This window comes from Mycteria americana, chromosome 1 (genome assembly GCF_035582795.1).
Source record: "Mycteria americana isolate JAX WOST 10 ecotype Jacksonville Zoo and Gardens chromosome 1, USCA_MyAme_1.0, whole genome shotgun sequence".
NCBI lineage: Eukaryota > Metazoa > Chordata > Aves > Ciconiiformes > Ciconiidae > Mycteria > Mycteria americana.
In genome coordinates this window covers 42802553-42829898 of record NC_134365.1, presented here as the reverse complement: position 1 = coordinate 42829898, position 27346 = coordinate 42802553, and the positions used below count along the sequence as shown (strand labels likewise).

Genomic DNA, 27346 nt, shown 5'->3' with positions numbered 1-27346 from the left:
CAGCATGTTTCTAGCTAGATGTGAGAGCTGTTCAGTGGGAAAGAAGGTTTCGGTATGGGAAGTACTGAGAGCCCCTGACGAGTAACTTGATCTTCTTCGCACCAGAGCAGGAGAGGAGGAAGGGGATCGTTAGGACTGTGAGTAGGTGCCATTAGTTCAAGCAGTTATTACATGCTACTTGAGCACTGTGAGAAGGAAAGTGTGTCTGCTTTCTGTGCACACATGCAGAATTGCTTGTGAGGGTCCCCACGCGGCCGTGACTTTGCTTGCGCAGTGCCATGGTCAGCAAGCAGGAGCTGGGTATTCCATTCCTGCGCTGAGCAGCACCCTTGGGAGCCGGCCGGGAAAGAGAAAACTCGTCCGAGCTACTTTCTCCTGACCTCATTTCAGCTTTACGATCCATGTGGATGACAGACAGCTTGCTGAAGCCCGGCAGCGGCGTTGTGGTGGCTGTGACGAGCAATTTAGATAAATGAACAGTAACTCCCTTTCTCTTTGGATGCCTTGTCAGATGGGTCCTGCTCCAAAACAGGCCCTCTGCAATAGTCTTACAGGGGTGGGGACCTGGGGGGACCTGGGGGGAACCTGGGGGTCACAGCCCCCCCACCTGCCACAAGCATGGCTGCCATCCGGAGCCAGGATGGAGCATTTGTACCTACGGCCAAGCTGGCTTCACCCGGCTAACCGGGGTACAAGCAGCAGAACAGTGTCGAGCCCCACTGCGTTTTGCAGGAAAGGGAGAGTTGTCTTTTTCATCTCTTCCCAGCTAGGGAGAGGAAATCAGAAGGCATGAGGAGCCTGAGAAAGAGGCCCTTTAGCTGCACCATAGGGATTGAAAGCTTTTGTTTCCTCCTAATCCAAAGGAGCGGTGAAACTGGAGACTCCCAGGTGCGGAAGCCAAGCAGCAATGGCATGATATAGATGCTTGAGCCCTGGGGAGTCTGTCCTTCTTGGCGGGGAACTGGAAGGTAAGACAAGCCAACTGCTTTCTAGCTCTAGCTTATGTTCCTCCTGGGTGCTGTCAGCTGGAGGTCTGATGGTGGCCTCTCTCCTCCACACTGAGCGGAGGAAAGCCAGGCTCCCAGCTAAACCGTCCATAACAGAGCACCTGCCTGCAAAAAGGTGTGGCTCGGGTTTCTTCCACCTCCCTTCCCCCTCATCTCCTGCTTCCAGCACTGCATTTTGAAGCCCCCTTCCAGTCAGGCACACCAGCAGCAGGCACACCTAGGGTGGACATGGCTCAGCCCGGCAGTGGGCTTGTCTAGATCCCCTGACGAGCGAGAGCAGTATGGCAGTCCTTGAAGACCTTCTTCCAACCTATTTGCTTTTCAGCACAGCTCTCTTGAGATGGACAACCCGTTAGCCTGGGCCCTGGCTGTTTCCATCCCGTTTGGGATTCCGTTTGTGGGGTCCATGGCACCACCTCATGCAGCATCGCTGTTCTCCCCTGACCAGAGCTTCTGTGCTGGATGCTTCCTCCCAAGTTCTTCCTGCTCTCAGCAGGTACTTGGTTCTCATGGTAAATTAGGAGAAAGGAAAAAAAATTGCCTTTTCCTTCTCTTAAAGATGCTGTTTGACAGGACTGTGATACAGCTGGCTGCCTCTCTTGGGAACTGGAAAGAGGAACCGTCATGTTGGGATCTCTCTTGTGCTTAGAGCTTGCAGTACCTCTTCTATTGCTCTGGGATTTTCTTCTGGAAATGAAGCTGATGGTTTCGGGTGATGAGGTTTACTGGTCTAAAAAAAGATCAGATTAAGAAGTATCAAAGCTTTCATATCAGATAAAAAGGCTGGAAAGGGGCAGAAGGATGCAGCACCTGCAGGGCATCTCCCATCCCTTTGTTTCAGCTTGACATGGGACTGGGGGATGCAGTAATTAGCAGAGCTCTGTCTTTCAGTCCTATGTCGTGTCACTTGAAGGACCCTAAGACCAGCAGCTGCGTGTCCTGAGGTGTGCAGTTATCAGCAGATCCCGCGTCTCGTAAGCACTCGTAGCATCTCATAGCATCCTGCTCTCGTAAGCACTTCATTAGCTTGGGCTCTGCACTGGGGCCTCCAGAGAAATTCCAGGTGGGAGGGGAAGAGGGCAAGAGGCAGGAGGCGAAGTCAGGTTTGGGGAGAGGTGGGGAAGGGATGAGGGGCCAGCAGCAGGAGCTTGGCAGTGCCAGGGGACGGAGGAGAGGGGTGAGGAGCCCGGGAGAGCAAGGCTTTCCCTGTGCTCCAGCATGCTGAACTAAGCACGCCATGGCTTATGCTTGTGGGGTAATGCCAGTTCATTTATAAGACCTGCTGACTGGAGGATTCTGCATGTGTGTGTGTGTATATATATATATGTATCTATATATATCTTTTGGCTTCTGGGGTGTTTTTCCCAAATAGCTGAACAGACAGAAAAGCCCTAACAACAAAGGGGCATTTACACATTCAGATGTGCCCACTGATGGTTTCCTAATCATAATCTGGCACTCTGCACATTTGTGTGATATTTATGGATAGGAATCAGTTACATTTTGGGAAAAGGGAGCTACTAGAGCAGGAAGAATAACCACAAAATGGTAAAACATGACGGGGGGGGGGGGGGGGGTGGTAGGAAAATGTTAACTGTATTACCACAGTAGCTAACAGCTTTATCACGCATGCTGGTAAGAAGAGATTAAAAAGCGAAGCAACCCCACTGCCAGGGTGATCCGACCCCCTGGTTTGGCTGGGACGGGGCTGGAATACAAGACTGAAAATAGCAAGAGGCTGTTTTGTCCCAGACCTCTGTCTTGTCCTCATGGCCCGTGTCAGGTCACGCCATGTCACCCAGCACAAGCAGCATGTCCCTGCCACATCCGTCCTCTCTGGCTGCCCCTTCTTATCCGTTCATCTGCATTACCTTCTCCAATCAGCAGGTAACAGTTGGTCTTCTCATCCCACCAGAATTCCTTTCACCCCAGCTTAGGAAAAGAAGCATACATCCTTAAGTAAAGAGAGAATGTACCTAAATAATATTGGTACATTTTAAAAGAAAATTCCGGATGCCAGTCTCGCTCCTCCTGTCCATGTGTTATCCGCATCCTGCCTGAATCACACACAGCACAAAACAGCCCCTGTCTGATTTTCCCTGGCTTTGTCATAATAGAAGGTTAATGACAGTGAAAAACATAAACCTAAAAATCCTGCTAGCTCATGTCATTTAAATATTTAGCTCAGGAAAATACCAAGGTACCTTTCCAAGCAATGCAAATGAGCTTGATTAAAAAATCCTGCAGAAGACTAGCGTATTTGTTCAGGCCAATGAAATTCAAAGTATTGCCATAATACCTGCCTTATAAAAATGCATGTATTTCTTCAGCTGTGTGTATTTAAACCTTTTAGCAGTTCTAATGAGCTTTCAGAATGAAGCTACTACAGCAATCAGCTTCTGTGTAACAAGCAACATTTAAATATTAAAAACGTAAATTAGCTAAGCTGGTTAATTACAATTTTCCAAATATTGCAAAAGTGCAAGTAAGACTATTAACTGCTTTGAAATTCAGATATCAGTTCCTCCCACTCAGGGAACATCTAGTTCAGTAGCGAAGATGAAGTTACAGAACAGTCTCCTGAGCTAGCCAAAACAATATCTGCTTACTGGCACTAAAAGCCCTGCATTTCAGATGCCATTCAGAGATGTTAAAACTACACAAAAGGCTCTGAGAAAGCTTGCTTTTTTTTTTTTCCCCAGATCACAGTGTACCAGTTTGCGCAAATAAAAATGTCTTCCAGGAAACATAATTTCTGGTGAAACACAGGCAGATTTCTACCAGAAAACCTGGCTGGTTTCTTCTTGCTCCCTGTGCCCATGCCTAAGGATGCTCTGACACGGGCGCTGTGGCCGGCCATGCCGAGAGCTGGGCAGGCTGGGTCCCACCTCCGCAGCCTCCCGTGCCCGTGAGGACCTTCCCCTCACTAAGCATACGGAGAAGGATTTGTGTTGGGTTTATCCACAGCTAAAAATGTGCAGCGGGCAGCGTTTGAGCTGCAGTTGCTTCCATCCCAACTTCTTCATAAAAGTGACCCTGGCAGCAAATGTAATATCAGGAGAGTATTCACAAAAGCCGACTGATGAGGACAATATCTTCATTTTGTCTTAGAGAGCACAGGTGATTGTAGGCTGGCACTCAAACCCATCCTGTGAACCCGTTTCTTTTAGTAGAAAAAAAAGTAGCCAGAATGCTTTTAGAAGTCACTCACTAGGAATGTCCCCAAAGTGCCAGCCTGGCTCTTAGACACCCTCTGCTCTGCTTACAGCAGTCAGCCACCGCACACACCTCCCTTTACTGAAACGGGTGCAGGCACGGAGTAAATGGCTTAGCAGGAGGATGACAAACGGATCCAAAATTATAAATGTGCACATCTCTGGGTGTATCATCTGCCTGTACTGCTTCATGCTGGAGAACAAAGAAGGGGCGCAGAAAATTCCTCCTCCTCTATCTTCACTGGAACTGACCAAAACCACAAGGAAGTCATCCCTCTTTTAAGAGCTCTGAATGTTTTTAGTTTCAATACTGTGAACATATACATATTATTTTCTCATTTTTTGCTTTATACATTTCTGCAATTCAAAAGCTTATAAGAGATAATGCCTTGCAGAAGTGAGGAAAATGTCTGTTTGATTACTTTCTACTTCTTCATAGGAGTAAATGGGTGGTTTTTGTTGTTGCTCAAGGAAACTGCTTTTCAGTGCTAGCTCTGCAGTGGTTATGTGAGCATTTATGTTTCTAAGGCATCTCAAGATTTTGCATGTTGCCTTTGTTTCCTTTTAAGTAATCTGTAATTTTCCATCTGTCTCTGACCCACCCTGGTTTTGGCTAAAATCCCGGCTGGCCCGTTCAGCTCTGTCTAAGGTGGAAATGAAGCTCCAAGCTATTTCTGGAAGACATCGTGTAGTAGAAGCTATCAACACTTGGTGGTATCTTTTCATTGTAAACCCCTTGTTGGCTTAATTTGGAGTTAACTCCAGGCAAACATCTCTTAAAAGTAAGTGAGAAAATGAAAAGATTTGCTCAACTGACTTTCAACTGCTTAATAAGAATTGAACTGAATAACACTTGTGTCATTCAAGCATACTGTAGACTAGGACAATTGTTACTGTTAACACCTAAAAAACACGTAATAATACTTCAGAACAGCCAACAGAATAGCTGCTTTATACTAGCCTGAGTAACCTTTCAGCTGAATTAATAGTAAGTTAGTCATTGCGATGATAATCTCTTATTTATGTTATCTGAGTGTCTGCGGGTTCCCAGTCTTGGAAGATCCCCTGGTTCTTGGCATTGCACGTAATGTAAAAGACTGTCTTCCCAAGAAAGGTTATAAACTCTTTGGGACTGGGACAAGCAAAGGAATTAGTATTGTCTCCTTTTCACAGGTGGGAAAATGACACTTAATGGTATGAGACCATTTTAACCAGAAAGCCTGTATCAGGCCTGGAGGCAACCCAGTTCTCTTGAACCTTACTGTCCTAAACGTCTCTCATCTCCACATGTCTGTTAGACCTTACCTTGCTAATGTATGGAAATGAGCATATATGTGAAATTCTATAAAATTTTTATTTTGCCTTAACAATGCTTTTGTCATGATATGTTTTTTGTTGTTGTTCTTGGGCACCTGAGAAAGGAACATGCTGGTTGTAAAATACCGTTGTTGAGACACTGGATCAGCTTTAATTTCACGGCATTTAGAACAAGGTTGTTCTAGCCAGTGGAAGGGAATTGAGTGTCTCTCAGCTGCATAGAAGTGATTTTAAAGATTATCTTTGTGGTTACTTCAAACTGTGAGGCAAGAAGGTCTGTTACTGAAGTAAAGTTCAAAAGGACTAGACGCAAAAGGGAAATAATTGGGGTGTATAAAAGCAAGAGCTGAAACAATCGTGTTGATTTCTCTGCAGAACAGATTTTATCTAGTCTTCCCAGTCAGTTCCCTTTAAAAGGATAATGTCAAAGATGTTCTCTGCGATGGCAGTGCTTCAGTGCCAAACTGCAGCAGCAAGGAGATATCAGCAAGTTCTCTATACGTAGGAGTGGTATTTGTATGAAGCATCTCCCAGTCAATGTCTAAGTGAAGTCCTTAAAAGAACCCCCACCACCTTATTTGTGCTCAAATGTTAGCATCCTAATGGTGTTCTTTGTGCCTTAAGATTTAGTAGCAGGCATAAAAGCAACAAAACCTTAAATAACCCCATCAGCGGGAGGGAGAAATGCAGAGATGGACACTCAATGGCTCTTTGAAGCATTCCATGAGCAAACTAACCTACCGACCAGTGCTAGTTAAAATTCTTGTGGTTCTCGTTCCTTTCTCTCGACCAGTTTCTTTTACTGACTTGACTATGATTTCTTATTCTAGGAGAGAGAACTGAGGGGATCCATAACTACTTGCCATATAATCCATGTTCAGGATTCTTGGCCAAGACCAAAATTGTGGCTTCATCCAAAATACCTCTGGGTTTCTTTACAGCCGCATTAGGTCAGATTCTGTTTTACTTTCTGTTTCTGTCTGAGGAAAGCATTTCATGTCTGAAAATTACAAATCAATATGAAGTTCTTTGGCACAATTCCTACCTGATTATGAGCAGTGAGCACTTTAAGTTCATTTCTTTTGGGGCTGGAGGGGGCGGAGGGGGTAATTGCTGGTTCACAGGCACAGACATTTGCTGTAGTTGCATGTTTACAGCAAAAAGTGGGGTTTCTCTGCCCAGGGCATGTTTCTGCTTGGAGAAGCTACCCTTCGACATACATGCACATGGCATTTCACTGCTTCAGCAAAGCAGCCGCTTTTGAAGGATTTGGGGTTTTTGGAGGGATGACTGTGTGTAACTAATAACAGCTTCGTAATCAACAGGCCTGATGACCAGAGCGCAAACACCTCAAACCATATTTGTTATCAGTTTTTTCTCTGGTAGCAATTCCAAGTCAGCTACCTGCAAGGAGAGCCCTTAATTTTCCTGAGCCTGCTGGCTCACCATTCAGTGGGCTCGGGGTGTTTACATTTTGTTTGCTGTTTAGGTCTTTTGAGTCATGAAGAAAAGTACAGGCTAGCTCCAAAGCCCATCGTCTTATGCATTGCTTAAGCCCATGCTTATGATATTTGTGTTATCTTTCTTCTCTCTGCTGAAAGGAGGGTAGAAGCGGTGCACAAACCCATTGCTACCCTAATGAGATATTTAAATTACTTTGAATGGGATCAAGCACAGTGTGTGTGCTTGATCCCCTGCACACCGAAAGGAAGAAACCGCCTAGCAGGATGGGTGGAAGAGATGTCCCCAGCTTAAGGCTGGCAGAGGACGTAGCTTAGGGACTCAGGGAAAATTATTTCCCCTCACTTTTTCCATCTTGGAAGGCACGAGAGATCTCCACAAGTCAGCTGCTTTATCCCTTTCGGGAGGAAGCCTGGTGGTTCCTATGTTGAAACAAGAACGGAGGGGGAGCTGGGGACCTCCATCCTCGCCGGCGCCCTGGGGACCACGGCGGCGGTGGCCGTGTGCCCCTCACGATCCTGCGCCATCGTTGACGTGCAGCTGAGCCAGAGCCTGCGGAAGGTGGCCAGCATCGCCGTGCGGGTGCAGGTCAGCTCTGCAGTGTGCACAAGCTCTTTTCTCCCTCTGTTGGGACTCCATCATTGTATGAACGGCATTAGTAAAGGGATTAAATACTTCCAGATCACGTCAGCAGCACCTGACATCACTTCCCAGTCCACAGCAGCACAGTGCTCTTGGAGCATAGGATAAGGGAGAAAGCATCCATGACCAGAGTATTAAAATCTCCGTTACATGCTGTTGGGCCGGGTTGGTGAAGCCGCTGTGGAAATGGTGGGGAGAAAAGATTCAGAAAGGAAAAGGAGGAGAGGAGAGAGGAGAAATTATGCTACAATTATTTTGTGGGGTTTTTTTAGGACACAACAGAAGAGTTGAGATGTGCAGTAGCAACTGGATCACCGAGGAAATAAATAGGATGCCATGGAAATATATGATGAGTACGGAGAAGAGGGGAATTGGTCTTGTATGTTGTAGATAAACTTGAATAATGAGGTCACATACTGCAAGCATTGTAGTCCAGTTTCATTTCCTCCACACATCATTTGGTTGTGTAAAACCTATTCACCTAGTTATCTCCTTCTGAATTTCCTTCTACTCTGCTGCAGCCATTGATGGCTCTTATCTCATTACCATACGCTTCTCTTGGTCAGGAACCATTCTTTGTGGGCAAGATTACCCTGGTAACAAAACAAAAACAAATGAGAAAGGAGAAAGATGTATCATTCAACATGGCTGTGTCAAAGATAATACTTGATTTTTAAAATTTTTTTTTTTCCCTGAGAACACTTTTCATACTTTACAATGAAGAATGAGAAGGTAGTTTGCAGTTGGGATTTGTTACATGGTGCAATTGCCAAACAAATATTCATAGAAAAAATGTGGGTTTGTTTAAGTAAGTGCAGGAAACAAAAGCTTGACCTTGCTGATGATTTTTCCTCTCTCCCCATGAATCTTGGTATCAAAGGAATAATCAAAAAAAAAAGATACTCCAGTACCCATTCCTGTAACTACACAAAACAGCAAGTTAATGTTACAATTCTTTTTTTTTATTTTTTTTTTCTGCAGAAGACCTGAGTTCATTATGTTACAGTGTGAGGAATGTTTATATTGGTAGCAGTTCTCCGATAAAGGAAAAATATTAGTTCAGTTATAGCCCAGGTAATAAGTGAAATCTGAATCTGACCTATGCTTGGCTAAACATCAATCCCGTCAAAAGAAAATATCTTCAAATTTTAATACGTCAAGCTTTTAAAATATAAAGGGGGGAAATGTCTTGACAGTGTCCTTTTAAACAACCTTCAGAACCACGAGCGCCATTTCTGAAAGTCTATTTAAATTCCTGTAAGCATCTGAGCGAGCGGGGGGAGAGCAGGCAGAGCGAGAGATAACAAAAATCAATACAGGCTTTTAATAAAGGACAGTGGCAAAGGAGAAAGAATGTAAAAAATTATAAGAACAAAGAATTGCTGAATCTCTAGTAGTATTTCAGTCACTTTCATCTGGCTCAACCTATTGTTCAACCTCCCCCAATTAAGATAGGGGGGTGTTAAACCTTCTTCCAGCCAAGGAACGGAGCTAAACAGAGATGGACGGAGACAATGGAAGCAAGCAGCCTGCTTTCTTCCCTCTGCTTTTTTTAAAGCTGAGAATAATTACATGAAAACACTTCCTGGCCTTTTCAGGTTTTGATCAGAGGCTTATGAGGAGTGTCCGTGACTCTTTAGCACATGCAGGCCAGCAGTTATAACTACTGTACGTGTAGAGCAATGCATTCACCTTGTGAGGGCAAAAAACAACTAGTGGCTCCCAGGCATCCATCACACTGTCATTAACCAGGGCAACCCTTCTTGTCCAGGACTCCCTGGGCATTGATCTCAGGGCTTATGACGAGGGAGGCTTGTATCACTTGAATAAGAATGAATCTGCTTTATAATGCAGTTTTGCAGCTACTCGAGAATAGGGGTTGCTTTAAATGTTAGTAATTCGTCTGTTGGATTCACAGGGATGGCAGCAAAAATTATTAGAGGTGGAATTGTATGTGCATCAAACAGGGTTGGCAAAAAGATTGGGAGAGCTTATGTACTTATTAGCTCAGCTCTGTGGGGAGTATGAAGCTTAAGAGGTGGTGCCTGAAAGTCACAGAGGGGCCCAGCTGACTCATTGGTCTCCTCCATCCTCACCAGGGCTGTTCCCGGTAGTGTGTCCTCACGTACTTTGTTCAGCCCAGTTTTACAAAAGGGACTTCAGGCCTACTGCACTCTGTTGAGTTAATATTTTCCTTTTTTTTCTTCTTTTTTTGTGGGACCTGACACATGCAGCTGTGAATCCTGGCTTAAACGTTGCTGCCCTTCTGTGTCACGGTACGGACACGGACCAAGCAGGACCAGAAATGTGAGGAAGGTGCAAATGTCTTGGCTTCTGAAAGCCCCCGCAGATGAACCTCAGTGCCATCGGCTGCTGAAGCCCAGCCAAGCCCTGCTTGGGTTCAGGTGTGCATGGAGAAGACCGTAAGTTGCATTTATGCCACTTCAGCCTCCTCCTCATCTTGGGATCAGCTGGAGATGGCCTTGATCTTGGTGCTGCCAATGAAACAAGACCGCTGGACCACCCACAGTCGGCCACCGCTGCGGAGGTGCTGTGCCATGCAGCTCCCCACGGAGCAGCCCTCTTGCACCGGGGTGGGACGAGACCACGGGCAGGCTGTGCAGAGCCACGCAGGCTGCATAAATCCGGTGCCCAGCTTGAGATGAATTTATGTTCCTTCTTCTCTTGCCAGGTTGGAGCAATAGCCCAGCAGCTGCCTCCTGCTCGACTTCCCTAGGCTGCTTCACTGTCGTGGCTGCAGAGCTTTGGGTCAACCTCTGGAGCCTGCTCCTGTGTCATGCTCAGCGCTGGTGCCCCAGGGGACCAGTGCTTCCTATCAGCATCGCCTCCAGGGGCTGGCTGGGCTGGTTTCCACTGAAGCTTGAAACCAGATGTGTTTTTTTCCCTAAGAATCAGTAGTTTAAAATCCAGTATAAAATGACGTGTGGGGGCGGGGCAGGAAGGGTGGTCTCCAGGGATGTGGATTTTGTCTGCATGCACAAAGAAGAAAAGCTTTTTGCTCCATTAGTCATCCCGTAATGAAACGTCTGGCCTCCAGAGGCGTCGAGGATGTCGTGATCTCATTGGAGTTGCAAGGTGGGTTTCTCCAAAGATAGTTAATAGGATCAGTTAAAGCTTTTAAACCAGCACCAGCTAGAATAATCTTGCCGTACAGCAGCTCGCCCAAGTGATGTCGGGTGCCGTGCATGTGTGCGCCCAGAGGGTAGGAAGGGGAGAGCAAAGGCACTACAGTGGCTCACGGTGATGCGATGCATCACTGCTGCCTAAATATATGATACGAATTGCCCCTAACACTAAACAGCACTTCTACTCACTGTCGGTCAGCCAAACGGAAAAAGAAATAATTGAATCTGGGCGCAGCTGCTTGGTGGGCTGATGGAGCTGCTCGTGGCCATGGCTGCATGGAGCAAGCCTCCCCGTGCGTTTCCAACGTGGGCCATCTGGAGCAAGGTCCTGCCGGCTCATCTCTCCTGCCCACGCTGCTGTGGGTGCTGATTCCTACCTCTAAGCACCAGGCAAGCTTCAGCAGGGACTCCTTTTTGGCATACCACAGTGAATTGCGTTTTTCTTATCACTGTTATTGAGTTATTTTCACTAACTGTACTGAGAGCTGCAGCCCATAGGGTTCGTCTGGCTCCATAAGACTTCTCTTGCCTCCAGCTGGTGGGGCAGCAGGCTGCCAGTCTCCAGGCATCCCAGTTTTTGGGAACCCAGCACAGGGCTCCAGTGACAGCGGCACGGCTGCACGGTGGCACAGGGTGAGCCCAGGTCTGGGTCGCAGCTGGAAGAGGTGACAGTTCCCCCTTGGGTTTTGGCCATGCCTGCTGCGTGGGCTCTGCGACAGGAGGGCTGGGCAGTGCCGTGGCAGGCAATATGTCAGGTGCAGGCTGATATCAGGCTGACTGGGGGGTCTCTGGTGGGATTTGGCAGGTTATTACAGTTTGGTGCCAATGTGAAGGTGCTTGGCAGGTCTGCAGTGAGCTGAGCACACACAGGCATACCCAAGTGCAATTACAGCATCCAGAGGCAAATTACAAGTTTTAAACTGCTCTTTGCAGTTTGGAAAGCCAAAATTATGAAGCTCATAGAAGAGTGACAGAAGGATAAGAAGTAACTAGAAGAAAGTAATAATTAATAAGCATATACAGTCTCATTTGCTGCACTCACACTGGGAGGACTGTAACAGTGCTTTCCCGTGAAATGTCAATTAAGTGGTCAACAGCCTTTGAGGAGCAAAGCAATGCTTTAACTTCCCGGCCAGTGATTGCTAGAAACTTCTTCGCGATTGAGCAATCTCATTAACTGGAGTCTATCCATTGCAGAACTAAACCTAATCTGTAGGTAACCTGGTGTGTTTGCCTGTTACCATTTGGTGATAGTATATAGTTCAGTGGCAATGGACTTGCAGTTAGACAGAAGAGAAATTGGGAGAGAAAAGATCCCTGAACAAAGAGCCTGTGCTTGTGCCTGTGACAGAAATATGATCCTTTCCTTCGAAGGAACATGAAATAAGCCTTAAAGCTTTGTCATCTTCCTGAATGTTGCCAGTGATGTACAGATAGGAGAAATGGCAAATGAGGCACAGGTAGGGCAGCGGCACACAGCAGTCTGCATCGCCTGATAGTCTGGTTGCTGTTAAAAACCACGCACTTAATGCAGCCAAGCTCAAATCCAGACACCCGAGGAGATGGGGTCCAGAGCATCCTTCTGGGGGAAGGGCAGTGCTTCCTCCCAGGAAACTGCGGCAGACTGGAAAAAAGCTGGAGGCCACGCTGAACACGAGCTGCTAACCCAGCCCTTCTGCCAAGTGATTAAAGGCAGCGGAATACTGAGTGGGAGTAAATAGGATATATTACCTCCATGTTTGGCAGCAGCACACTGGCCAAATGAGTCCATTTCTGGTGTCAGCAATTCAAAAAGGATATTGAAAACTTGGAGGGGATTCAAGGAAGAACTAGCAGGATGACAAAAAAAACCCCCACGAAAACATGAGGAAGCCTCAAGGAGAGGAGTCTCTTTATCTTATCAAAAACAAGGCTAATGCAGCCTGTGAATATCTACAGAGGAAACAAATAATTTATTAGCAGATAATTCTTCAGCCTAACAGACAAATATATAGCATCATCCGTCAAGAAGAGCCTAAGACAGGAACACTTTAGATTAAAAATAAGGTGCAAGTGTCTAACAAAAAGAGTAATTAACAATTAACCTCATTAATAACTACCATAGATTGCATTTTTTTCCTGCTGAAAGAGATGCTCTGGTTCCAACAGGGGTTAACATGGACATCTGAGGTCCATGTTCTGCAGAATGCCAAACCAAATGATCTTGGTCATCTCTTCTAGCTCTGCATTTGAATCTTGTAACATGTTCTGTTCCTAATTCAATATGGGAAAAAGGTTTCATTTCAGTATCTTTAATTTCTACCAAATGCTTTTTGCATTCATCTTCCAGTGTTTTCGATTTCCTGTAATGAAATTTTGGCTGATTTTTAGCTCTGTCTGCATAAACATTGCTGGCAGATAATGGGTAAGGACTTGTTTCACAATCGTGCTGCAATATCCAAAGCTTCATAGGAGCACTCCTTAACATAGCAGGCAATTATGAAAATAAATGATTAGATTATGAATCTGCTTCTGTCCTCAGGGAATTTCAGCCAAAATCCCACCCTTTTTTACAAAGAACAGTCAGGCCTTTTACCAAGGGCTTGCAAAGTGGGGATTGAAAAAACAACTGGTTGAGCCCCATGTATCACCTATAACCATATTTTATTGTACTTGTACATTGCAGATGTGTATTCAGGAGTACATAATTTAAAAAATAAATCTTCCATTGTTAGTTTGTGTGAGATTTTAATTTTTCAAAGCTTTTAACTCCCTTTCTTCCAGTAGCCACATTGCTAGGGTGCTGGAAGTCCAACGCAGCTTTCAAAAGCTGCGGGATCCGGACTGGTGCCTGGTACTGCAATGAGCTGCAAGTAAGGTGGCATGAGGAGAGAGAGGAGCTAAAAAGAGCAAGCGAGGATGACAGTAACAGATGTGTTGGACACCGGTTTGCTGACTGGAGCCCCAGTCCTGGGGGCACTGCAGGAGGTGCACCGTGACGGTCCCCAGGGCTGCGAGAGAGCTGCAGGCACGCAGCAGCTCGCGAGGCGCGCGCCAGCACGCAGCAGGGCGACCTGGCGGCGAAGCTCCGCTCGCTCACGTGGCATCGAGGACTGGTGGCATTTTTGGACACGATGTGACATCTTGTTTAAATGCGGTGCTTGCTGAAGTGCGTCTCTCTAGCCTGGTTTTGCCTAGGTTAGTCTTGTACGCTGTAAAGTCCACACCAGGTGAATGTTAAGAGCTACTGAGCTACAGGGTGAATATTTTACACTCCTTTTCTGGGGGAGGGTGAGTCTCTGAGCTTAAGGATATCTTAAATCAGGCCTTGCTAGGTACAGTGACTCAGTTATTCTACTGCTTGCCACGCCTAGTCTGTGCCTTGTGTTTAAGAGAGCTAAAATTTCCTTTTTTGAGGGATCCCTGGCTTAGACCATTCACTGGTTTTAGTATATCATTGTCACCGTTTTATTACAATGATATTTTAATAATTATTATTGTTGGTATTACCCAAAGAGTTTACAAGGCTATGGCATGTGGACGCATAATACACGGCATTTACATCACCATTATGAACTGATCATATGCATATGCCAAAGCAATAATAAAAAAGCAGCTGTGTTTAAGGAGATAATGTTGCCAAATGCTGCATGTAAAATTTGAAGAAAGAAGATTTTTATTAGGGTTAGTTCAAGCTGTTCAGTTGGTTTAAGACATCTGTTTGAATGACTTGTACAACTCACTTTTCCACTCCTGACACAGAGCAGTCAGAAGCTCTTCTAGTTTCCATTTTTAAATAGGCTGGCATGTGCAGACACGGACTGATAACCCAGATCAGGCTGATGAATGGGGGCAATGAACTCCAATGAACACATTTTCTCCATGAATTTGGACGGTATAGGCACACTTGTTTGACCAGCTAACTTTGTCATTTTTTTCAACCAAAGTGGAGGAAATAGAGGGGAAAATCCAATACAAAGAGCATGGATTATGGTCTGGACTTTGAGGGCACCCACAAAAGGATTTGATATTTACAGGGGTTTAGATTCAGTGTTTCAGGGCTATCAGCACCATTATTAAAGTCAAACTTTGTTTTCGGATTTACCGTGCACAAACATTCAGTTAATACAAACCTTCTGTGTTTAAATAACAATAATTTGAGGCACCAGTAAGCACAGACAAATTCTACTAAAAAACCTTCAGACCCTTTTTCCATGCTTGCTTTAGAAATCACCCCAAAGCCTTGGCTCAGACTTGCATTTCTGTTCCTCTGAGAAGCCTAAAACCTCACGTGTTCAAAACACACACCCCCTAAAATCAGAATTTGAGGCAAATGTGGTCTACAGACATGTGGGAGCTGAGACTGAGTCTTCTGCTAGAAAAAGATGAAATCAGTTTGGTTTTGTTAGGTGAGTAGCCGGTCCGGTCTGGGTTTCTCAGTCCTGTCATATGAAGGCAGATGTGGTTTTGTTGTTGCTTCCATTTTCTTATTTTTGTTTCTTTTTTTTTTCCTTCCCTTTTCATAAAAGGTGCCTCTTGTCTAAGGCTGTATTTCAAAGCAACACTCCCCACTACAGGTCAGCAGTGAGAAAGAGAAAAAGCCATGGCCATTCCATGAGGAAGGCTGATAATGATTGGGAGTTTTTCATCAAATGCTCTTTCCCCTGAGATGACTGACCCACTGGGAACTTAAAATGAAATAAGTAAGATAATTCTGTGCTCTTATAAATTCATAGGCAAGCCAGTTTGCTAGTAAACTTTTTCTAGGTCTAATTACTTAAACGTTTTTGAGTTTTTGAGACTAAATTAAGGCTAGGCTTTGGATGAGCAAGGGTACACCACAGAATTAACAGGGGTAAGAGGTAAAGTCAGGGGTAAGTCAGTAACTGCCTGACTTAACAGGCGTAAGTCAATAAGTGCCTGTCTTCATTCTGTAATTCATCAAGTTTTAAATTCTGAGAAGCTGTTCATAATTCTGAACATGAAACTTAGGGAGGTATAATTTTGTTCTCACCCAGCTGGTCTCCCTGCTTCTGGTCCTGGGCAGTTGGCAGCCCTTTCACTGTCCCTGTTACAGCAGGCGGCTTTACACCGACCGCTTTTACAGTCTTCATAATGCCTCCTTCGAGGCTGAATGTGTCTGAGTCATCAGTCCAAAGCAAACATACATTTGCCCCTTGTGTTCGGGGAAAGAAGAAAATGCCGGGACAGGCCATGCCTGTACCTGCTTTTTGTATGCTCCAGCCACTGAAATGTGAAAACAGGAAGAATAGCAGCAGCAATCAAAAATGCCATCCCAAGAAAGGCCATTCTGAGAAACTCCTACAGATAAAAAATAGCAGTATTAATGAATGTATTTTTGAGGTACGACTTTGCACTGGACTTTGTTCTGCACGCATGCAAGTCACTAAAGCTGCTCTTATTGAACTTTCCGCTGGAGACGCTGTCATTTACTGTGAGGGTACCCACGGGAGGTAAATATCTCAGCCCCTTTTATTCAGCTGTATCTTCCTAAGACTTGTTAATATTTCATTTAGAGTTAGATGTATACATGATGAAGGTGGGATTATTTCCTCAGGACTACCACTCACTAAAATGTCCTCTGTGAATCGTGGAAAGGGCATTGAATGCTCCTTGGTGCTTCACAAATCAGTATAGGAGTATGAGAACCAAAGTAAAGACGCAGTTGAGCATCTATGTCCATACAGATGTGGTTAAGCTGTTACTAAGAGGGTTATATCTGTTAAAAACAGACATAATCCAGAAACACGGCTTTGCTCTGTGTTCACATTTGTGTTGAGGAGGCTCAGGTAATTCACAAGGAGGCTTTATTTACCCAGTAATGACTCAAGACAAAAAAAGTATCTTTTAATTACACCCCAGTGACAGAAAAGTATGAAAGCACTATTCGTGATACCCTGGAGACCACATGATATCTCGGTGGCAGTTGCTCTGTCCAAACAAAATTATATAAAGGAAACTATTTGTATTTTGTCTAAATATGGTTCTCCGAGGATTAATATTTACAGGGGATTTGGGAGAAATTGCTTTCCTATCAATGTACATTATTTAAATGAGAAACTGGACATTACCATAAAGGATAAAGGATCCCAGAAGATAAGAGGAGTGGCCCTGTCTGCTAGGACAGAGAAATGCAGGTGTTGGGAGCCAGCCTGGAAACGTGACTCTCCGGGGCTGGGCTTTAACCAGCGCTGGCCCCGGCGAGGATGCAGATGCGGCACACCCAACGGTGGCCAGACCCCAGGCAGACGGCGGGCCGTGGCTGCTCTCTGTGAAGGAGGACGACGCTGTTTTTTTTCGCAGTTGCTAGTTCGGTGGAGTTGCCTCGTTCCTTTGTTTGACAGAAAGGAAGACATTTTGAATGTTTACACCTGAAATCCCGCTGCTCAGAATTACTGGGCTGGCTGGCAGGAAGCTGCAGCAGCCCACAGACATGAGCATTTGTTTTGTCACAGGCAGTTTTGGTAACACACAAAGCTCATTTTCATAAGAAAGAGAAGAAAAAAAATGATAGGTGTTATCTTTTATGTCCCTTATTAGGTTCGTGTCCTGCCCTCTGGGGGTTTTGCACCTTTTTGCAGGGGGGGGAGCCAGGATCAGTCCCTGCTGCAGGCAGCGCGCTGCTCTACAAGGAATACGGGGGTGAGCTATTTCGGTCATTTCCCGTACTTAAAATGTATAGCTTTGTCGATGTGATTTTTTTTTTTCTGAAGCCAGGCAGAGGGCAAGAGAGACAACCGCAGCCTTTCAAGGAAGGAAGGCCAATGGGAGATTTTGGTGTGCTCCCAAGTCATTAATTAATATCAGCTGATGAGTCAGAAAAATGTGGCTGTCTGCTGACTTGTAACGTGTCTTAGTAACAAAACAGGTTCCTGTAGCAGCAGTTCACGGTTTCTAATGCAGAGCCAAGCCCTCTGTCAGCCCCACATCCAAATAAAGGGCTGCCTTTTGCTTCCCGTTTGCTTGTCCGATCTCTTGATCCCCCTACTGACCTCTGCGGGCAGCCTTATGAAAACAGTGTTTCTACAAACATGCAGCATGCTGTATGTAAATATATACAGATTCAGACTGAATCAATTAGGAGACCAGATTGTGCCGTATTCAGAGTATTTAATAAAATCGTATTCTCCATTTTTAAGACTGTATGACCCCCAGTGTTGAAAACTGCAGGGGTTTTGCAAAGCAGTTTCAGGTCATGCTCGCAGCGAAGCACTCGAGGCAGTTGCTGAAGGCATCCCTCGCCCCCTGCACGACGTGCCCCCCAGCAGCCTGGCACCGGTTCTCACTGCTCGGAGAAGAAAGCAGCTGCACCGACCGGGCTACGCCGCTGCAGGCACCCGGCTGCGTCTGCTGCGAGACAATCTGCTCCTCAGGGTCAGCTGTGAAGGAGCAGAACTACGGAAAGGGAAAGGCAGATGGCAAACGGGCTGATTCTGCTCTGAGCAGGAGGCTGGGCTACAGCGACAACCTGCTGAGGTCCCTTCCTACCTGAATCACCCTGTGATGCTCTAACCCACGCCAGGACCGCTCAGGATCACAAGCCCTCGCACCTACTCGCTTGAGTCAAGTGTTTGGCTCTCTGGCCGGTTTCCAGCCTTGGTTTTTGGCCACACATTTGCATCTATATAATCATTTTGTGAATTAGAAATCTGCCCCCCCCCCCCCCCCCCCCCCCTTCTGGCTGTGCACAAAAAGAACAAGAGCATTTTAGGTTAGAGAAATTATCCAAGCCCATGTTTTCCGGTGGATTTTTATAGCTTGAGATCCAGACTTGCTATCCGCTACCAAAGCTGAGAGACAGGGTTGTCCTAAGAAACCTTAGGAGCCAGGGCAAGAGGCATTCAAGGAGCCTGAGCTGGCAGCCACAGGGGTATTTGTCATCCATGCTGCTACGTGGTACGCTTTGCTTCCTGAGATGCAAACTGTTGTGGCTACCCTCTCCTGACCAGAACAACGTTGTGGTAATGTTGCTGTGAGATGTCGGGCACGTAGGTCCTCGGGATCACAGTGGAGCTCCCAGCCAGCCTAGGGTCCAGCGGCATCGCACCTTTCCTTCCACAGCGGCTGGGAAGCTGCGCTGCTTGTTCTGGCAGGATCCACCGTCTGTCTGATCCAAGCTCTCACCGCCTGTCCCGCACGGTCGTTTCACTGGTCTTCATTCCTCTCTACGTGCTAAAAGTAATACATGAAATCAGGCAGGCAAACCTAGGAAAGATCGCACGTGCAAGGTGTTGAAGGAGCTCAGCACCGACAAAAAAGGAAAGGAAAAGGCAAGGCAAGGCAAGGCAAGGCAAGGCAAGGCAAAGAAAGGCAAGGCAAGGCAAGGCAAGGCAAGGCAAGGCAAGGCAAGGCAAGGCAAGGCAAGGCAAGGCAAGGCAAAGAAAGGCAAGGCAAGGCAAGGCAAGGCAAGGCAAGGCAAGGCAAGGCAAGGCAAGGCAAGGAAAGGAAACGGGAGGTTGGCCCCTTTCCTAGCAGGGGCTGGGATCAGGGGAGAACCCAGCAGGACACCCACTTAAGGTACAACTCAAATCCATCACTCATTCTCCCATGGTCAAGTAAAACAATTTGGTATTGCTCCCAGTGGACACACTTCAAAAACACACTAGTGTTTGGTTTTTCTAGGAAATGGGGGACTGAAAGGGGTTTGGGAAGGTGCATACAGATACATGGTTTCCTCGCAGCTGCTGGTTCATCTTCTCTGCTCCTCCCCAGAAGTACCAGGAGAAACCTTGTCGTGCAGATGGGCTCGTGCATCTTGCAGCCATTCCCCCAACCCCGAAGTTTGCCAGAGGCCACGCAGCTTGGAGGCCGAGAGCTCTGACAGCCCATCTCGGGACCGGTGCAGTGGTTCCTCCTCCTGGCTGCTGCCTCGTGCCCCTCGGCTGCCGGCGTGCTTGGTCCCAGCGCGGTGCCTGCTGTGGAGAAGCAGCAGCCGGGGCTCACCGGGAATGGCCACCGCGGAGCCGGACACCCCCGCTCACGTGGCAGGACCCAGTGCCCGCAGGAGTCCTGCTGCAGGAAGAGTTGGCATCCACATCCAATGGCTGCTGCGTTGGGAGGGGGATGAAAAATCCTATTTTCTTTTGCAAGTGAAGCAAGGAAAGTCATCAGCATCAAGCAGTAACGCTGACCTTTAAAGCCCCTTTTTGGGGCAGCCTCTGCAGGGGCTCCCTGCGGCTCAGGGAGGCAGCAGCTCTGGGCTGATCACTGGCTGCGGCGGGAAGGGCAAGGGGAAGGAGGAAGAAAAGGAGAAGGAGAAGGAGAAGGAGAAGGAGAAGGAGAAGGAGAAGGAGAAGGAGAAGGAGAAGGAGAAGGAGAAGGAGAAGGAGAAGGAGAAGGAAAAAGGAAAGGGAAAAGGGAAAAGGGAAGGCGAAAGAGGAAAGGGGAAAGGGGAAGGGGAAGGGGAAGGGGAAGGGGAAGGGGAAGGGGAAGGGGAAGGGGAAGGGAAAGGGAAAGGGAAAGGGAAAGGGAAAGGGAAAGGGAAAGGGAAAGGGAAAGGGAAAGGGAAAGGGAAAGGGACAGTCCAACCCTCATTTGTGCCTCAATCCAGTGGCTGGCTTTGGACATTTCCCATGGCCTGGCTCTGCTGTATGATTTCATCTGGCTACACGTTTGTCCACGGTGACTTTCCCTAGCCAGGCGAGGCCACGTTTACCCTGAACAGCCAAGGCTTTGCCACGGCCATTACAGGGGGCTGACGAACACCCCGGTCCCCAGCAGGATGCTGGCCGTGCCACCACCACCTGTGCCAGGAGGCATCTGAGCCGTCTCCTCCGCAGCCTCCCCGGCTCAGACATCCCCACCAGCGACAGGAGCTGCAGGCAGCTCACCGCCCATCGCCCTCCTCCTGGTTGCCAGCCCACAGCAGCCCAGCAGGCTTGTGTTGGGTGGAGAGGGCTTCGGCCAGCGGCTCGTCTCTCTTCACCCAACCCGACCTGATCCACCTCCCCGTGGGACCGCGTTGCAAAAGGAAACATCACCTGCAAGATGCCCCGCAGGTTTCGGTTCCCTTGTGCCCGTAGGTGGCATGTCTTCCTGAACCCTGTTAGTTTCCAATATGGGAAGCTTTTCATCTGTATTTTAATTATACCCTTTTGGTGATCATCTCGGCCACGGTTTGATGGGGGAAAAAAGGCATTTCAAAACATTTCCCCACGTGGTATGACCAGCAGTATACAATGTCTGTATTTCACACTGGGATTTTGAACTGCGGTCTCCCCAGTCAAACAAAGGCACTGTAAATCTGGTCACTCCTTCATATAGGGTAATGACTGCTCATGAATTATCTAAATTAGTTAATAGCTCTGATCAAACATGTTTACCTGCTAATGTAGAAAATAATTGCTGGGCCACAGCACCATATAAGTGATCGCTTAGCAAAGGTAGCTGTGTTCCAGGCACCTGCCAGTCATTGCTAATGGTGTTTTGAGACCTAATTGGCAAATGAATTGTGTTTTTTAATGTGAACCGGGGTTTTTTTGTTTGTCTGATTAGGCTTATTTTCCTCCTGGTGAAGTTCTTTCTAGACAAAAACCAGTTAAGCTGAAAATCAGCTTATGAGGCTGTTCTGTTTAGCTTCACAGGTTTCTATCTTGCTTTTTTCCAGCTAGCTGCATATTTTTAATCAGTCTTGTTTGACAAGCTCAAAGGGAAGAACCTAACTGCCTTTTATTCACATTCAGTGGAAACTCAGGCACATCTCAGTTTAATCAAGATCACTGAATCTGGTTTTGAGGAAAAAGGCTGCTCAGAATATGTACAGCATCATGATGCATGCACTGTTTCTCGTAAATATAAAGTGGACTAGCAGAGAGGGTAGGAGGGACACAAATGTTTTGACACATATAGACAGAAAAAGCATTTTTTCTAGTAGTTAATTTTCGAAATAGAAATCCTGTGGGATTTCAAAATAGAAATCACTTCTACCTAATTAAATATTTTGAGAGGTTCGTTTACATGCTTGTCCCTGTTGTGGGACTGGTGTTTTGCTGTCCATAATTAGGCACAGTTGGTCCCTTCTGCAGCTCCCCAGGGAACTGGTGGTACGGTCAGCAGCTCCCAATGTGTTCATGGGGACTTAGCCACAGCTCCAAGCCACCACGTGCCTGGGAGGGCATTCGAGAGGACCAGCTAAAATAATGAGAGAAATGATCACATCCCCAGGGGCCAGATTTTCAAAGATAAGCATACAAGCCCCATTTCCAACAGTGTTGCATGCGTAGCCAGTATTGTCCACCCAGTCTTTCAACTTGGAGATACATTATCTGAATGTAAAGAAAATGGAAATGATGAGCTGTTACAGAGATTTATCCTCCTCTCTGCATGGACTCGAGGTGGGAAACAAAATACACCTGCAAACATGAGTAGTACTCTGCACTAAAAATAACAGGGTAGTTTTTGAGCAGACTGTTTTCGTATGTGGGTGTCTCCTCTTCCTTTCTGTTTCTGTCACTAGGCTCCATGGATTTCTCTGCACAGCAGAGAACAACGGCCTGTTATCTTTTTGAGTGCCTCCATGTTTAAGACCTCAGCTGCAGGTATCTTGGCTATAAATTATCATAAACACACCATGCCTGATCCTGCAGAAGCAATGCAAATGCCCCTAAGCTGAGCAGTCAGCATCAGGGTGGCGTGGGAAGCCGTTTGCTCCTGTGGCCGGGGCGACTGCTGGCAGGCAGCCCTCGTCCCCCGCGTAGGGAGGGGGAATCGGGGCGAGATGCTTATGGAGGGGTGGCAGGACCCTACACAGCCAGCTTCCCGAGTGCCCCAGGAAACATGTCCCATCCACTTGGAGATAGATCAGTGCTTGCCGGGAGCCTCGGGAGAGGGGAAGCAGCCCCCTTGGCCAGCGCGCTCTTCTGAAGCAGCCTCAGACCCGGGGTGAGCTGCTGCAGGGGAGGTGGTGGCTTTATGTACACAAAAATACACAAAGGGCTTCCTACTGTGCTGGGCGTTGGACCTTCCCCGGCTGAGAAGGAGGGCCCGGATGCCGCCAAGGCACTGATCTGTGCCAGTGCTATGGGGCGGGCGAGCATCAGACAACCATGGCGTTGGAAAGCTCATGGAGGCTTTCCACCATGGGGATGCCCTGCAACAGTCCCGGCCCCCCCCGGTGTCTTTTCCCGGGGCGGCTCCCCCGAGGCGAAGCCTCACCACCACCACCACACACCGGCTTTGCCCGCTGCCCTCGTGGGCGGGAAGGAGCCGCCTGAGCACCTCGCGTCGAGACAGGGCTGATTTTCACTGGTGCCTTTTACATGCTGCGGGAGCTCAGGAGTAACAGATGGCAGCGTTCATTGCGTTGCGGTGGCATCCCCTGCCAGCTTCACACTGATCCGAGCCCGGCAGCGCAGGACAATCCCTCCCATTCATAAAACCCTGGGATTTTTATTGTTTCCTTTGACGTTTGGTTTTTGAATGATACTGATTTATGCTCATGAATGTCTTAGTGATCTTGTGAAAAATGCCATGGTGGCATGGGGCCAGGGGCAGGGAGGCAAACCCATTTTTCTTTTTGCTTCAGTTCTCTCCCAGGCTGGGTGCGAACTATGTTCTGCAGTTAATGATGGAGTGCTGAGGCTGCCGGGACATTCTGCTTACGCAAAAAAGGAACAAAGCACATCTTTTAGCAAAAAGCAATATTTTTTTGTATCTGAAAGACCGATGGCGCCCGCAAAGCACTGACGCTTTGAAGTTGGTGTTTGGGGGAAGGTTAAGTGCATGCGGCAGTAAAGCTAACCGACAGCTTTAGAAGTAGGGACACCTAAAAAACCGTCTCAAATAGAATAGCGATGCATATAAACTGTCCTGGACGGGGCTTTCATCTCTTTGCGTGTTATTATTTTACTCCTGTATTTGGATTTGAAGCTTACAAGGAAGAAAATGACATCTGCTGCCATTGCTTTTTAAGCACAAATTAAAGATTATATTAACGATGTGTACAAGGTGTGGAGGCTGATAACAAGTGTTTTCTCAGAGATTGCTTGAAAGAAAAACATCCTCTTCCATAGTGCGTAGGTCTAACTCCTGCTCGTAGCTGTGGTTACAGCTGAGAGTAAATGACTGTCAGAATAAAATGCTGTTATGGCAAGGTGCTTACATGATCCTGTATGCAGCTACAGCACAGTTATAACCTAAAGTCCCGGTGAACGGGGACTGTAAATGTCAAGACCAAAAGGGTCTTGACAATATAATACGACAATATAATATGATTTCTCGGTACTAAAGCTGCGAGTCTGCCCTGGATTTCATAAACATATGAATTGGTACCTGGCATGGTAATTCAGAGAAACCCTAGGCCATCCGGCTTCTCAGTGGGTAGTAGTAGCCGTGGATGCAGCTAGTATCCCCGAAGTGCCCCAGCGCTTCGCAGGGAAGGGTGCTCGCTGCCCCGAAGCGCCTCACTCCCCCTCCAGAAGTGCCCAGCTCCAGAGGTGGGACAACTGGGAAAGCTGCTGCCCGCCACAACATGATAAATACCCGCGTCCTGCTCATTCAGCATCCTGCACGTGGTCCCTGCCGTTACCGTAACCGCGGACCCAACCCTCTGCTAGCCAAGCCCTCTCCTCCTCTGTTCCCCGAGCACGCTGGGTCGTGAATTTCATTACATGGCCTCAGGCAGATGCAGTGGAAGTACACAGCACTGTAACGCCTACCATGGAGGGATAATAGGTAAATTTAAATATGATTTACAATTTAAACAAATATGGCATATTGCTTACCAAGTATTATTAAATATAATTTTCTATTTACATATTGACAAACTCACATATTATTTTTAACTTCATTTTTTTTCTTAAAATAAGTATAGATTTGAAATTTAATTCAAAATCATGGCCTATTTTAAGGTTACCATAGGATACTAAAATAGCATGAACCAAATAAACAGTAATAGACAATATTCAAACAACACTTGTTTGCTCTCAAAGTCTTTGAGACAGTTGGAGCTCTAGAAGAAGGAGAGTCACAGCTGACCACTTTGAACCAGGGTTTTACCGAGGAGATGCACCAGCTTTCGGCAGCAGCAGCCTCTTCTCCAGGTACAGAAAGAATATCTGCTTTGCTTTGCTTCAGTTGTTTAAAATCCTCGACTATGGATAAGGCTTTCAGTAACAAAGCCATTCATTTCCAGTGCAAAATGTAATTTGAGAAGAGTAAATGATACATATGAAATAAATTTACCATAGTTTCAAATTTCTGCACTTTTATTAAATCCTGCTTTCCAGCCAGAAACAGCAGGATGCAAAAATGATTTGGCTTTTTTAGTTTTCATTTGCTGTTCTCTGTCATACAAAATGAAGAACCTAAGCAGCGTACGTTAAGTTGTGTAATGGCTTAAATATGTTCACCATGTGTCCTGGATAGCAAAAACAAATGCCAAATTCTGTGCAAAGACCATATATATAACTCCAAATCAACACATCTTTGTGGCTAGTAATCAGCGAGGACTACCTCTCCCTTGCAAAGGAATCAAAGAGAAGAAATGCAGAACAAGATTCAAATCAATTATTTAAAGAAAAGTGTCTCACTGCTAATTTATATTGCAATTAAAGTCACTGATTATAACCACTTTGGTTGAAATGAGTCTATTCATATGCCCTGCCTTATGAAGATGCCTCTCACTCTGCCCCACAGTTAGAAGTCACGGATCTGGGTGGATAGAAACTTTGAGGAAAAACCAATTGCCCTTGAGCCCTCTGATGCAAGTGGAACAAATCTGAAGACCAAATCTGAAGCAGGACCTGCTGGCTAGGTAGGGAGGCCGAACTGGGCTTCAGGAGAGGAGATGTTCTTGTAGGAGTGGGGAGGCATAGCCTAGCTCTCTTCTCCTAGCTTAAGGACCAAGTATGAAAATGTTCCTGCATCAAAATGTTGTCCCATTGCAATGTATGCCCTGACTTTACTTCTCTGAGGCAGAGATAAGAGCCGTGGTGTCTCTGGAAGGGATGACTGAAGTGGTACGTAAAATGTCCTTGCTGCTCCTTCTCACATGCTACACAAATTAATCATGAGGTGGTATCTGCTCTAAGGTTCCTCATTCCCCATAGAGATGTCACAGCCTGCTTGTTACCAAACACAGTCTCATAAATTATAAAGAGAGAAGTTTCTTCCTGTATGAGAAGGAATAAATGACACATTGCGGTATTCAAAACATCGGAGGAGTCTTTCTAACACACCTATGCAGAGCTTTGTCGAATGGGCAGGCGTTGCCTTGCTGAGATTTCATAAAATCCCTTTAGCAACTTGGGATCCCTTTTCCGACTTGCATTGCTGTATGCAGAAACCAGCTCCATCCTGCTTCTTTGTTCACCAAAAGACCAAGAGATGCCGAAGTATTCTGGAGACTTTCAAGTAATTGCAGAATACCGCTGGCTCTCAAGGAGACCATTTCACCTGACCGGCCGGTATTTCCCATGGTGTTTATCCCTCTGATTTTGCAGTCACAATGACTCCTGAGTCTCTGTGCATCGCCCAGTGTCTGCCCTGAAACACGATGCTGTCCCGCAGTTTTATCTGGGGCACCAAGAGCTTTGCAAACCTGTCCCAACTGTTGAATTCATCACAAACTGAAACCAGGAGAATTCTGCCTTGGTTTGGGAAGCAGCAGGTGCTTGTGAATATTTTGGATAAGGCTGTCTGTAGAAAGCCATGTTTCAGCCAAGCTACTGAAAGAGAACTTTTAAAATTTAATTTTCCCTTTAAAAATGAAGAGATGAAATAGCCGTCACTTATCATTCCTGCTGAACTGCTCCTTCAGATACTGAGGGAGCAGCAAGAGAGAAACTGCTGGGTTTTGTGACTTTATGGGAAGTGTTGCTTGTTTGCTAAGAGTGAATACGGAGATCTTTAACATAATGGAAGAGCATCAGCCCCAAAGCAATACAGTACTTCTCCCTGCACTACCTTTTTTTTTTTTTTGCCCATCCTTCATCCAGTTCTAAGGATTGTCTGATCTAAATAAACAGTTCAAACTCTTTCACATCTTTATCTCATTCCCATTTACTCTTTGGTATAAGACATTTTACATGTTTTAAGTATTTTTTATCAGTGATGTAGAGTTACTATTTAGCTATTCAGCTCCGATCGTCTTTTGACCATCATCCAATTATGGTCTGATTGTTAGCCTCCTGCAGGGTAGATTTTGATAAGTATGTTTGACTTTTCTCATTTGAAAAAAAATCCCCTTTGCAATATTATCTTCCTCTTTTTTCCCCTTTTTTTCCTTTTTTTTTCCTTTTTTTTTCCTTTTTTTTTTTTTTGTGATGAAGCAGCCTGTGGTGTCAATACAAACGCTGTGACATTTATAGCAGTTCAGCTGGGAACATGCTGCCTGCCTGTTCCTTTTATACCTAATTCGCTGATGATTTCCAACAGTGTAAGAGCACAAGCAAGCACTCTGTTTGATAGCAGTGTCTGCTCGTGCCCTTTTTTTTTTTTTTTTTTTAACCCTTATCTAGTTTTGGCAGGACCACAGTTCCTGCTCTTCAACCTGATAACAGGATCAGCACACAGCCCAAACCTACAGTAAAAGGCTTTGAGACCACTTAGGCAGGATGTC

The 27346-nt window shown here is 46.3% G+C and overlaps 1 long non-coding RNA gene across 4 annotated transcripts; it reads left to right on the top strand.

Annotated features, from left to right (window-relative positions):
• LOC142406838 (uncharacterized) lies at positions 1 to 25269 on the top strand. Of its 4 annotated transcripts, XR_012774735.1 has the most exons (7): positions 7 to 141; positions 4861 to 5004; positions 6370 to 6489; positions 9877 to 10738; positions 17329 to 17430; positions 22244 to 22325; positions 24717 to 25269. It is a non-coding gene; the product is annotated as an uncharacterized LOC142406838 (long non-coding RNA). The 4 variants fall into 4 exon arrangements; XR_012774734.1 differs by lacking the exon at positions 24717 to 25269 and having other exon boundaries at positions 22244 to 24544; XR_012774733.1 differs by lacking the exons at positions 17329 to 17430; positions 22244 to 22325; positions 24717 to 25269 and having other exon boundaries at positions 1 to 137; positions 9877 to 13501.
• Positions 25270 to 27346: the final 2077 nt, after the last annotated feature.